The sequence below is a fragment of the Panicum virgatum genome, chromosome 4N, assembly GCF_016808335.1.
Source record: "Panicum virgatum strain AP13 chromosome 4N, P.virgatum_v5, whole genome shotgun sequence".
Classification (NCBI taxonomy): Eukaryota; Viridiplantae; Streptophyta; class Magnoliopsida; order Poales; family Poaceae; genus Panicum; species Panicum virgatum.
This window is the reverse complement of record NC_053148.1, coordinates 21,187,951-21,197,744: the sequence shown is the minus strand read 5'-3', so window position 1 is coordinate 21,197,744 and position 9,794 is coordinate 21,187,951.

Here is a 9,794-nt window from a genome sequence, read left to right as displayed (position 1 = left end):
TCGGCGCAGAGGTGCGGCACGACGGGGCTGCACGGTTGCGGCGGCTAGGGTTGTGTGGGACGGCGCGTGGGTGGATGGGATGCAGGGGGAGCCGTGGGGGCCAATTAAAGGCCTGCGGGGATCTTGGCGTCCGCGCCCGATACGGAAAGCCGGCGAGCATCCCGGGCGGGGATCGCGGCGGGCCGTTGCGCGGCCGGGAGAGGCGGGGAAGACGGGTCTGGCCAGGCGGGGCCCACGGGTCAGCGGCGGGGCGCACTGCGAGCGGCTGAGCGGGCGACGTGGGCGACGCGCGGGTGCGCTGACGTGCGGGCCCAGGCGGTCAGTCGGGGCGGGGAGCGCGTGCGGGCGGAGCGGGGCGCTGGGCTGGTTGAAGCGCTGCGCTCCGGGCCGGACCGAGCGGAGGTGAGGGCGAGCGGGGTGCTGGGCCGGTGTGAGGCGGGTGCGGGAGAGGGCCGTGCGGAGGAGGGGGTGAAGCGGGCCGGGCGCAAGTGATGGAGGGGAGTGGGCCGCGGCAAAGGGGTGCTGGACTGGGCCAGGCTGGCTGGGCTGAGTGCTGGGTTTTGGGTTGAGTTAGTGGGCTCCCTGGGTGTGGGTTTAGGGGTTTGGGCTCTTTTTCTAATTTCTAACCAAAACTCCACTACTTGAATTCAAATCAATTTGAATTCAAAACCTAACCACCCAATCAAAAGAAAAGATGCTCCAGCATGAATGCATCAACAAGGATTTAAACCTAAGATGGATTTTAATTATTTAAGGAACAAAATTGAATTAAAATGCCAACTAAACACAATAAACCTTAGAAATTAAATAAAGCCAATTAAATTTATTAATAAATGCTGAAATTTAAATTAGGGTGTTACATACCCTACCCCCTTAAAGAAATCTCGTCCCCGAGATTTAGCTGGGCTGGCTAGCAAAGAGATCTGGATATGTCTTCTTCAACTCATCTTCTCGCTCCCAAGTAGCCTCAGCTTCACTGTGATGACTCCACTGAACTCTGCACATCTTGATGCGCTTGTTCCGAGTAACCCTCTCTGATGTCTCCAGAATCTTCACCGGATGCTCAGTATAAGTCAGATCTTCCTGCACATCGACTCCATCCAGGGGTGCCTGCTCCTCGGGTACTCGTAAACACCTCTTCAGCTGAGATATATGGAAGACATCATGAACTCCTGAGAGGCTGAGAGGTAACTCCAGGCGATAAGCAACTTCGCCTTTCCGCTCTAGCACCTTGAATGGCCCCACATACCGAGGTGCTAACTTCCCTTTGACATTAAATCTGCGGATTCCTCTCATCGGAGACACCTTCAGGTACACATAATCACCGACACTGAAAGTCAGGTCTCTCCGTTTGCCATCAGCATAGCTCTTCTGTCTGCTCTGTGCAATCCTCAGATTTTCTCGCACAGCCTGAACCATCTGCTCTGCATCATCTATGATCTCAGGGCCAAAGAGCTGCTTCTCACCAATCTGATCCCAATAGAGAGGAGTTCTACACTTTCTGCCATACAATGCCTCGAATGGAGACTTCTTCAGACTGGCCTGATAGCTGTTGTTATATGAGAACTCAGCATAAGACAGGCACTTATCCCAACTAGTACCGTACTGAATAGCACAAGCTCTCAGCATATCTTCCAACACTTGGTTGGTTCTCTCTGTCTGCCCATCTGTCTGAGGGTGATAAGCCGTACTGAATCGCAGCTTCGTATCCAACGAATCATGGAGCTGCTCCCAGAACCGAGAAGTGAACTGAGACCCTCTGTCAGATATAATCTTCTTAGGCACACCATGCAAACAGACAATCCGAGAGATGTACAACTCTGCAAGTCTAGCACCAGAGTAAGTAGTGTTCACTGGAATGAAGTGAGCAACCTTCGTCAGGCGATCCACTACTACCCAGATGGAGTTGTACCCTTTCTGAGTACGAGGCAATCCAACAATGAAGTCCATAGTGATCTCCTCCCATTTCCACTCTGGAATCTTCAAAGGCTGTAATAGACCTGCTGGCCTCTGATGCTCAGCCTTGACACGCTGACAGGTGTCACAAATAGCCACATACTCTGCCACTGAACGCTTCATCCCATACCACCAGAAACGTTCCTTCAGATCGTAATACATCTTCGTGCTGCCCGGATGAATAGAGTATGCTGTATCATGGGCCTCACTCAGAATCAACTTCCGGAGATCCTTCACATCAGGCACACAGATCCGGTTCTTGTACCACAAAGTACCCTGATCATCCTCTCTGAAATGAGGAGCCTTGCCCTTCTTGAGCAACTCACGAATCTCCTGCAGCTTCTCATCATCTTTCTGATGCTGCCTGATCTCTGACTCTAGAGTCGGTACTGCCTCAAATGCTGCACTCGAAGTATGATGCAAGAAGCCCAGACTCAACTGCTCGAACTCCTCGCATAACTCTGGAGGCATCTGGAAAGCTACGGCCATGTTGACATAGCTTCTCCTGCTCAAAGCATCTGCTACAACATTGGCCTTGCCCGGATGATAGTGAATCTCCAGATCATAGTCCTTGACCAACTCTAACCATCTCCTCTGCCGCATGTTCAGCTCATTCTGCGTGAAAATGTACTTGAGGCTCTTGTGATCAGTGTAGATATCGCACCGCTGCCCATACAAGTAATGCCTCCAAATCTTCAGAGCATGCACAACTGCGGCTAACTCAAGATCATGAGTAGGATAGTTCAGCTCATGCCGACGTAACTGCCGTGAAGCATAAGCAATCACTCTGCCCTCCTGCATCAGAACACACCCAAGACCATCCTTCGAAGCATCACAATACACCGTGAACCTCTTCGTCTGGTCTGGCAGAGTCAGGACTGGCGCCGTAGTCAACCTCTTCTTCAGCTCATCAAAGGCCTTCTGACGCTCATCAGTCCATACGAAAGCCACATTCTTCTCCAGCAAAGAAGTCAAAGGCTTTGCGATCTTGGAGAAATTCTCAATGAACCTCCGATAATATCCAGCTAAGCCCAAGAATGATCTGACTTCCTTCACTGTCTGTGGTGTCTCCCACTCGAGTACATCCTTCACCTTACTCGGATCGACAGCAATGCCTCCCTGTGAGATGACATGACCGAGGAATGGCACCTCGTCAATCCAGAACTCGCACTTACTGAACTTGGCATACAACTGATGCTCTCTCAATCTCTGCAACACAAGCCTCAGATGCTCCTCATGCTCTTCTTCTGTCTTGGAGAAGATCAGAATGTCATCAATGAAAATCACCACAAAAACATCCAGATAATCCATGAAGACCATGTTCATCAGATGCATGAAGTAAGCCGGGGCACTAGTCAAGCCGAAAGACATGACTGTATACTCATATAGCCCGTACTTGCAGGTGAATGCCGTCTTCGGAATATCTCCAGGACGAATCCTCAGCTGAAAATAGCCCGAACGAAGATCAATCTTCGAGAATATACGAGCACCTCGAAGCAGATCGAAGAGATCCTCAATACGGGGCAGTGGATGCTTATTCTTGATAGTAACTGCATTCAGCTCCCGATAATCGACACACATCCTCTTCGAGCCATCCTTCTTATCTACTAGCAACAATGGAAAAGCCCAAGGAGAGAAGCTGCGACGGATATAGCCCTTGGCTAGCAACTCATCAATAGTTTTCTTGACTTCCTCATGCTCTATAGGTGCCATACGGTAGGGCCGCTTTGCAATAGGAGCTGTGCCAGGCAAGAGATCAATACAAAACTCAATGGCGCGTTCAGGCGGCATACCTGGCAGATCATCCGGAAAGACATCCGAGAATTCAGACATCACGCGAATACCGTCCGTGGGTCTAGCCTCCATCTGATGAAGAAATCCAGAAGGCTCTGAAGCACTGACTGTCACCTCTTGGCCATCAGATGCCGATAAGTGAACTGTCCGCTGAGCACAATCAATACGGACTCCCCATCTGGTAAGTGTCTCCATGCCCAGAATCACATCTATCCCCGAGGAGTCAATAACTAACAAGCCAGTGCGGAACTCTACCCCCTTTATGACAATACTAACTCTGGAACATATAGAGCAGGTACGAATCTGACCCCCAGGTGAGGTAACTACCATAGCTGTCCTCATACAAGAAACCGGTATACCATGCTGCTCGGCAAATGACTTGGAAATGAAAGAATGGGTAGCACCGGTATCGAAAAGCACTGTAGCGGGGTGAGAGTTGACCATGAACGTACCAATAACCACGTTAGGAGCCTCGGCCGCTGACTCGGCCGTCACGTGGTTCACTCGAGCCTGTGCTGGCGCCCTGGGCTGAGCTGGGCGCCCCTGCTGTCCCGCCTGCGCCTTCCGGGGGCAAGTGTTGGCGTAGTGCCCCGGCTGGCCGCAGTGATAGCAGACGCGTGCAAGTGTCGAAGCCTGCTGTCCGGTAGGAGCTGCCGGACGTGGAGCCTGCGGTGCTGGCGGAGCTGGTGGAGCAGCACGAGCCGGAGGTGCCGGTAACCTCGGGCCCTGACCTGCCTGCTGCTGTCGAGGCGGGTACTGTTGCGGGGGCCTCTGCTGGTACTGCTGAGGAGGCCGGTACTGCTGCTGGTACGGCTGGGGCTGCTGGAGTCGAGGGCGAGTGTTGCTGCCGGAAGCAACGGGGACAATCTTCCTCTTCTTGTCCTCCATCTCCAGGTGCTTGCGCTCAGTGTTGAGCGCGCTGTCAACCAGATGGTTGAAGTCGTCGAAGCGGAGGTTGAGCAGCGCGTACTGGAGATAGTCCTCAAGACCCTCCATGAAGTGCTCCTGCTTCTTGCGGTCATCCGCAACATCGGCAGGGGCGTAGCGAGCCAGCTGAAGAAAGCGATCACGATACTCCGTGACCGACATAGTCCCCTGAATTCACAAAGACATATAGATATCGGAAGATTAACTCAAGATTCATAAGGATAGAACAAGGGGCATTAGCTCAAAAGAAATCGCTGACTGATTATACTTAAGATTACCTGCTTCAGTGCAAGGAACTCCTTCTGCTTCATCTTCATAACGCCCGCGGGGACGTTGTGGCTGCGGAAACGCTCCCTGAACTGGAGCCAAGTAAGAGACTCGCGGTCGTGAACTGGGTGGGACTCCCACCAGTCCAAAGCTGCCCCTCGCAGCTGTCCTGCTGCGTACAGAACTCGCTCACGATCATCGCACTGGGCGATGTCCAGCTGACGCTCCACTGCACGGAGCCAGTCGTCGGCCTGAAGGGGGTCGGACGTGTGAGAGAACGTCGGCGGGTGACCCCTCAGGAACTCAGCACGCCTGTCGCGAGGCTGCGGCGGTGGAGGAGGCGGAGGCTGAGTGTGAGCCTGCTGAAGAGCCTGAACAGTGTTGTTCAGGGTAGCCATCATCTGCATCTAGAGCTGAAAGTACTACTCCGGAGTCAACTGCATTAGCTTTTAAGTGTTGGCAAAATTTTATTAAAGCTATTTACTACGAGTTGATGAATTACCATTAACCCAGTTACATAGTAATTAATCAAGTTTAATCATGTCACTACTGAGAAACCAAACCAAAACCAAGCCACCAAGGTAACCCCGAGAAGCACCTCCCTCGTCGGAAAGAGATAACTTCACTAATCAAAAGGAGGATCTGGGCCGCTCATAACCGTGAGCATGGCTAGTATACCAGTTTTACACTCTGCAGAGGTTGCACATCTTTACCCACAAGTCGTGAGCTACGCCAGTTGTTCATCACACTTCCTTAGGTGAGATGGCCAGCGACTCACTACGAGGCCTTTACAAAGAATCTCGTTGGTAGGGAGTAACCGCAAGGTTGGATCGGCGTCTATGGAGCAGGTCTAGTGGGCGTCAAGACACGAAGCACAGACGAGGCCACTCAGCACGAGGGCCATAGAAGCTTACCGCCCCTGCCCCGCAGGTAAGTTACTCCAAACCAAAAAGATCTAATTATTACGCCAAGTCTATCCCATTCTAGCCTTGTGGTAGCGCTGTTGTCCCAGGTTGTCGCTCTATGAACAGGTCCTTATGGAGAGTGGCCAACCAAGCACTAAGCACCGTGCTGGCCCCCTAAACCATGTTTCTACAAAAACCATATTTTAACGAGACGTGAGTCACTCAAGCACGAAGCACAGAGGACCACTCTCAGAATTAAGTTCAAGTAAACCATTAATCAAATTAATTAAAAAGGACCAAAGTATGTTATAGCGCAGCAACCTAGCACAACTAACCAAAATGCAACCCAAAGGTATATATAAAGGATATAAAGTGGCTAGGAATGTCCTTATAGGCATACAGTATTAAAATGCAGTATGAAATGGTATTTAAAAGTGATGGGTTGTTCATGTTATACTTGCCTTCCTCGTACTGCTCCTGCTGCTGCTCAAAGTGCTCGGAAGACGGCTGCTGCTCCGGGTACTGGTACTGGGGCTCCTCAGATGGATCAACGTCTACTCACGAACACATGGCCAAAACAATGCACAGAAATAAGCATACAAGCAAACACTAACAAAAAGCTAAGAAACAGTACATCAATACATAAAAAACAGCACACTAAACTAGTCTAAAACTATTCTACGCGTCACAACGATCGCGTGGATATAAAGAACGCTAAAAACGGAGCTAAAACGCGTAAACTAGGCCTAAAACAAGGTTCAGGGGCTTAATTGTAAGAAAACTGATGTTTCAGGGGCTTTTCTGCTAAAACCGAGGACTAAAATGTAAATAAACACTAATTCCAGGGTCTAACTCGCAAAAACTACCAGGCTGGACGGCGGGTTCAAAATTTAACAAGCTCAGGGGGGTCTGCGCAACAATTTGGGCCAAACTGTAATTATTTTTGAAAGGCACAGGACTGCGGGTTGATTTCTAACAAAAGGAGGGGCTCTTTAGAAAGATTGTCAGCCGAAACGGTATCTTTGATTCAGGCCCGTTGGATCGCGATCTGACAGCTCAGATCCGATCGATGGGGGTTCTTATCTCCTGCGTTCATTTTAGATCTGACGGCCTAGGGCCATCGGGCGAGGGGGTGGCGGCGCTGACCGCCGGAGACCAAGCTCCGCGGCGGCGCTGCGCGGGAGCTCGCCGGACCTGGCCAAACGTGGCCGTCCGGGGGTCAAATCGACCCGTTTTTGGGTCTGGGGTGACCTACGGGGCATGTGTAGTTCACCTGGGCTCTAAACGGAGCTCGGTGAGGCTCGGGGCGGCACGTGCTGCGTCGGCGGCGGCTCTGCGCGGCGGACTTCGCCGGCGAGCGGAAATCTAAGGGCGCCAGGGGCTACGGATCACAGAAACTAACGCCAAAAGGGACCGGGGAGGGTTGTGGGTTCTCACCGGGGCTTCTGGTGGCCAGAGACGTCGCGCAGGTGGGTCGTCGGCGAGATTCGGCGGCGGGATCGGTGCGGTGGCCGTGGACAGGTCACTGCGGGGGTGCTCCGAGGCTGCTGACTCGCCGGGAAGACTCGAGTGGGCCCTGCGAAGGTGTTCCAGGGGTCAAAGAAGCCCTGAGGTCGACGGCAGCGGGGAATTTCTTGCGAAAGGGCTCACCTGCGGCGGCACCTTCGCGAGCAATTCCGGCGGGGATGGCGTCCGGAGTCAGAGCAGCGGCTCGGTGCGCGTCTTGGGCGTCGAGGTGGGGCTAAGGCTGGGTGTTGCAGGGGTGGGGCTGCAGCGGAGCGGCGCGGCGACGTCGGCGCAGAGGTGCGGCACGACGGGGCTGCACGGTTGCGGCGGCTAGGGTTGTGTGGGACGGCGCGTGGGTGGATGGGATGCAGGGGGAGCCGTGGGGGCCAATTAAAGGCCTGCGGGGATCTTGGCGTCCGCGCCCGATACGGAAAGCCGGCGAGCATCCCGGGCGGGGATCGCGGCGGGCCGTTGCGCGGCCGGGAGAGGCGGGGAAGACGGGTCTGGCCAGGCGGGGCCCACGGGTCAGCGGCGGGGCGCACTGCGAGCGGCTGAGCGGGCGACGCGGGCGACGCGCGGGTGCGCTGACGTGCGGGCCCAGGCGGTCAGTCGGGGCGGGGAGCGCGTGCGGGCGGAGCGGGGCGCTGGGCTGGTTGAAGCGCTGCGCTCCGGGCCGGACCGAGCGGAGGTGAGGGCGAGCGGGGTGCTGGGCCGGTGTGAGGCGGGTGCGGGAGAGGGCCGTGCGGAGGAGGGGGTGAAGCGGGCCGGGCGCAAGTGATGGAGGGGAGTGGGCCGCGGCAAAGGGGTGCTGGACTGGGCCAGGCTGGCTGGGCTGAGTGCTGGGTTTTGGGTTGAGTTAGTGGGCTCCCTGGGTGTGGGTTTAGGGGTTTGGGCTCTTTTTCTAATTTCTAACCAAAACTCCACTACTTGAATTCAAATCAATTTGAATTCAAAACCTAACCACCCAATCAAAAGAAAAGATGCTCCAGCATGAATGCATCAACAAGGATTTAAACCTAAGATGGATTTTAATTATTTAAGGAACAAAATTGAATTAAAATGCCAACTAAACACAATAAACCTTAGAAATTAAATAAAGCCAATTAAATTTATTAATAAATGCTGAAATTTAAATTAGGGTGTTACCTTAGAAATTTAAATTTAAACAAGGAAATTAAGACTACGCCTTTATTATTACAATTGCAGTACTATTAGAGACGTGTTTATAAATTAATTACGATTTAGAATAGAATTTCGCATATGCAGTATAGAATTTGAGTGTCATCACGTAGTTATGAATACTTAAATATTGTAGTTGAAATCCATACTTAGTTTTTACGGATTATTGAATAAGGTAGTGAAGTAAAGAGTATAACTCGATAAGTATTCTGTGATATACAGATATGTCGAGCAAGACGCAGTTTCAAATATTTTTTGGTGACTACAAAGTTTTGTATGGGCCAAATGGAGTAGACCTTTCTGCCTTTAAATACACATCTAGCGCCATAGATAAACCTCTGGAGAGGAGTTTTAGTTCCATATATAAGTGGCTGCAGCGTGGGTTCCGTGTTGATTCGGAGACACATGTGATGACCGTCCATTCTCTTGTTAATTGGGAAGTAGAAAGTGATTTAGGGAATTGATGATGATACACAGCATTGATGACTGGAAGAAGTACATGAAAACAGCTCTAGAGCGTGGGTGGCCTCTGGTCATTATTGTTCAAACTCGGGAGAAGACACAAAATGAAATCCAACATGGTGCAGATCAAGTAACTCCGAGTATTCGAAGAGAGACCAACTATGTTGAGCAAGATGAGTCAGAAGAGATAGAAAACCAAAACATCGGATCACAGGGCCTTGCTGATGAGGGAGAGAGGATACATAGCATCGTGGACGAGATAGAGGCAGAAGACCAAACCGCAATGAAGATGGAAGAATATGAGGGCTCATCTGATGACGAGCAGTACTCATAGCCAAAAGAGTGGAAGGAGCATGGTTTTGGCAACCATGTCGTAGAAGACGTACGAAATCAGGAGTGGGAGTACAGAGGGAATGAGGTAGTGCAAGGTGCAACATATCCAAACATTGAAACCGTAAAAGATGATGTGAGAGTATGGGCAATATCGTTGAAGCGAGAATTTAGAGTCGTGAAGTCTGGCAGTAAAGAATATGAGGTGAAGTGTGTGAATGATGGATGTCCATGGCGAGTACATGCATTCAAGGGAAAATGGAAGTCGAACTGGAAATATTCTAATGTGACAGAGCACACTTGTTTGCTGTTAGAAGTTCAGCCCTCGCATCGCAATATATCATGCGACTTTGTTGCAAAGCAAATATATGGGTTGATTATGGACAACCTAAATTATGAGCCAAAAATGATTGTTCGACACATTGAGCAGACTTACCAGTACACCATTAGTTATTTGAAGGCATGGCG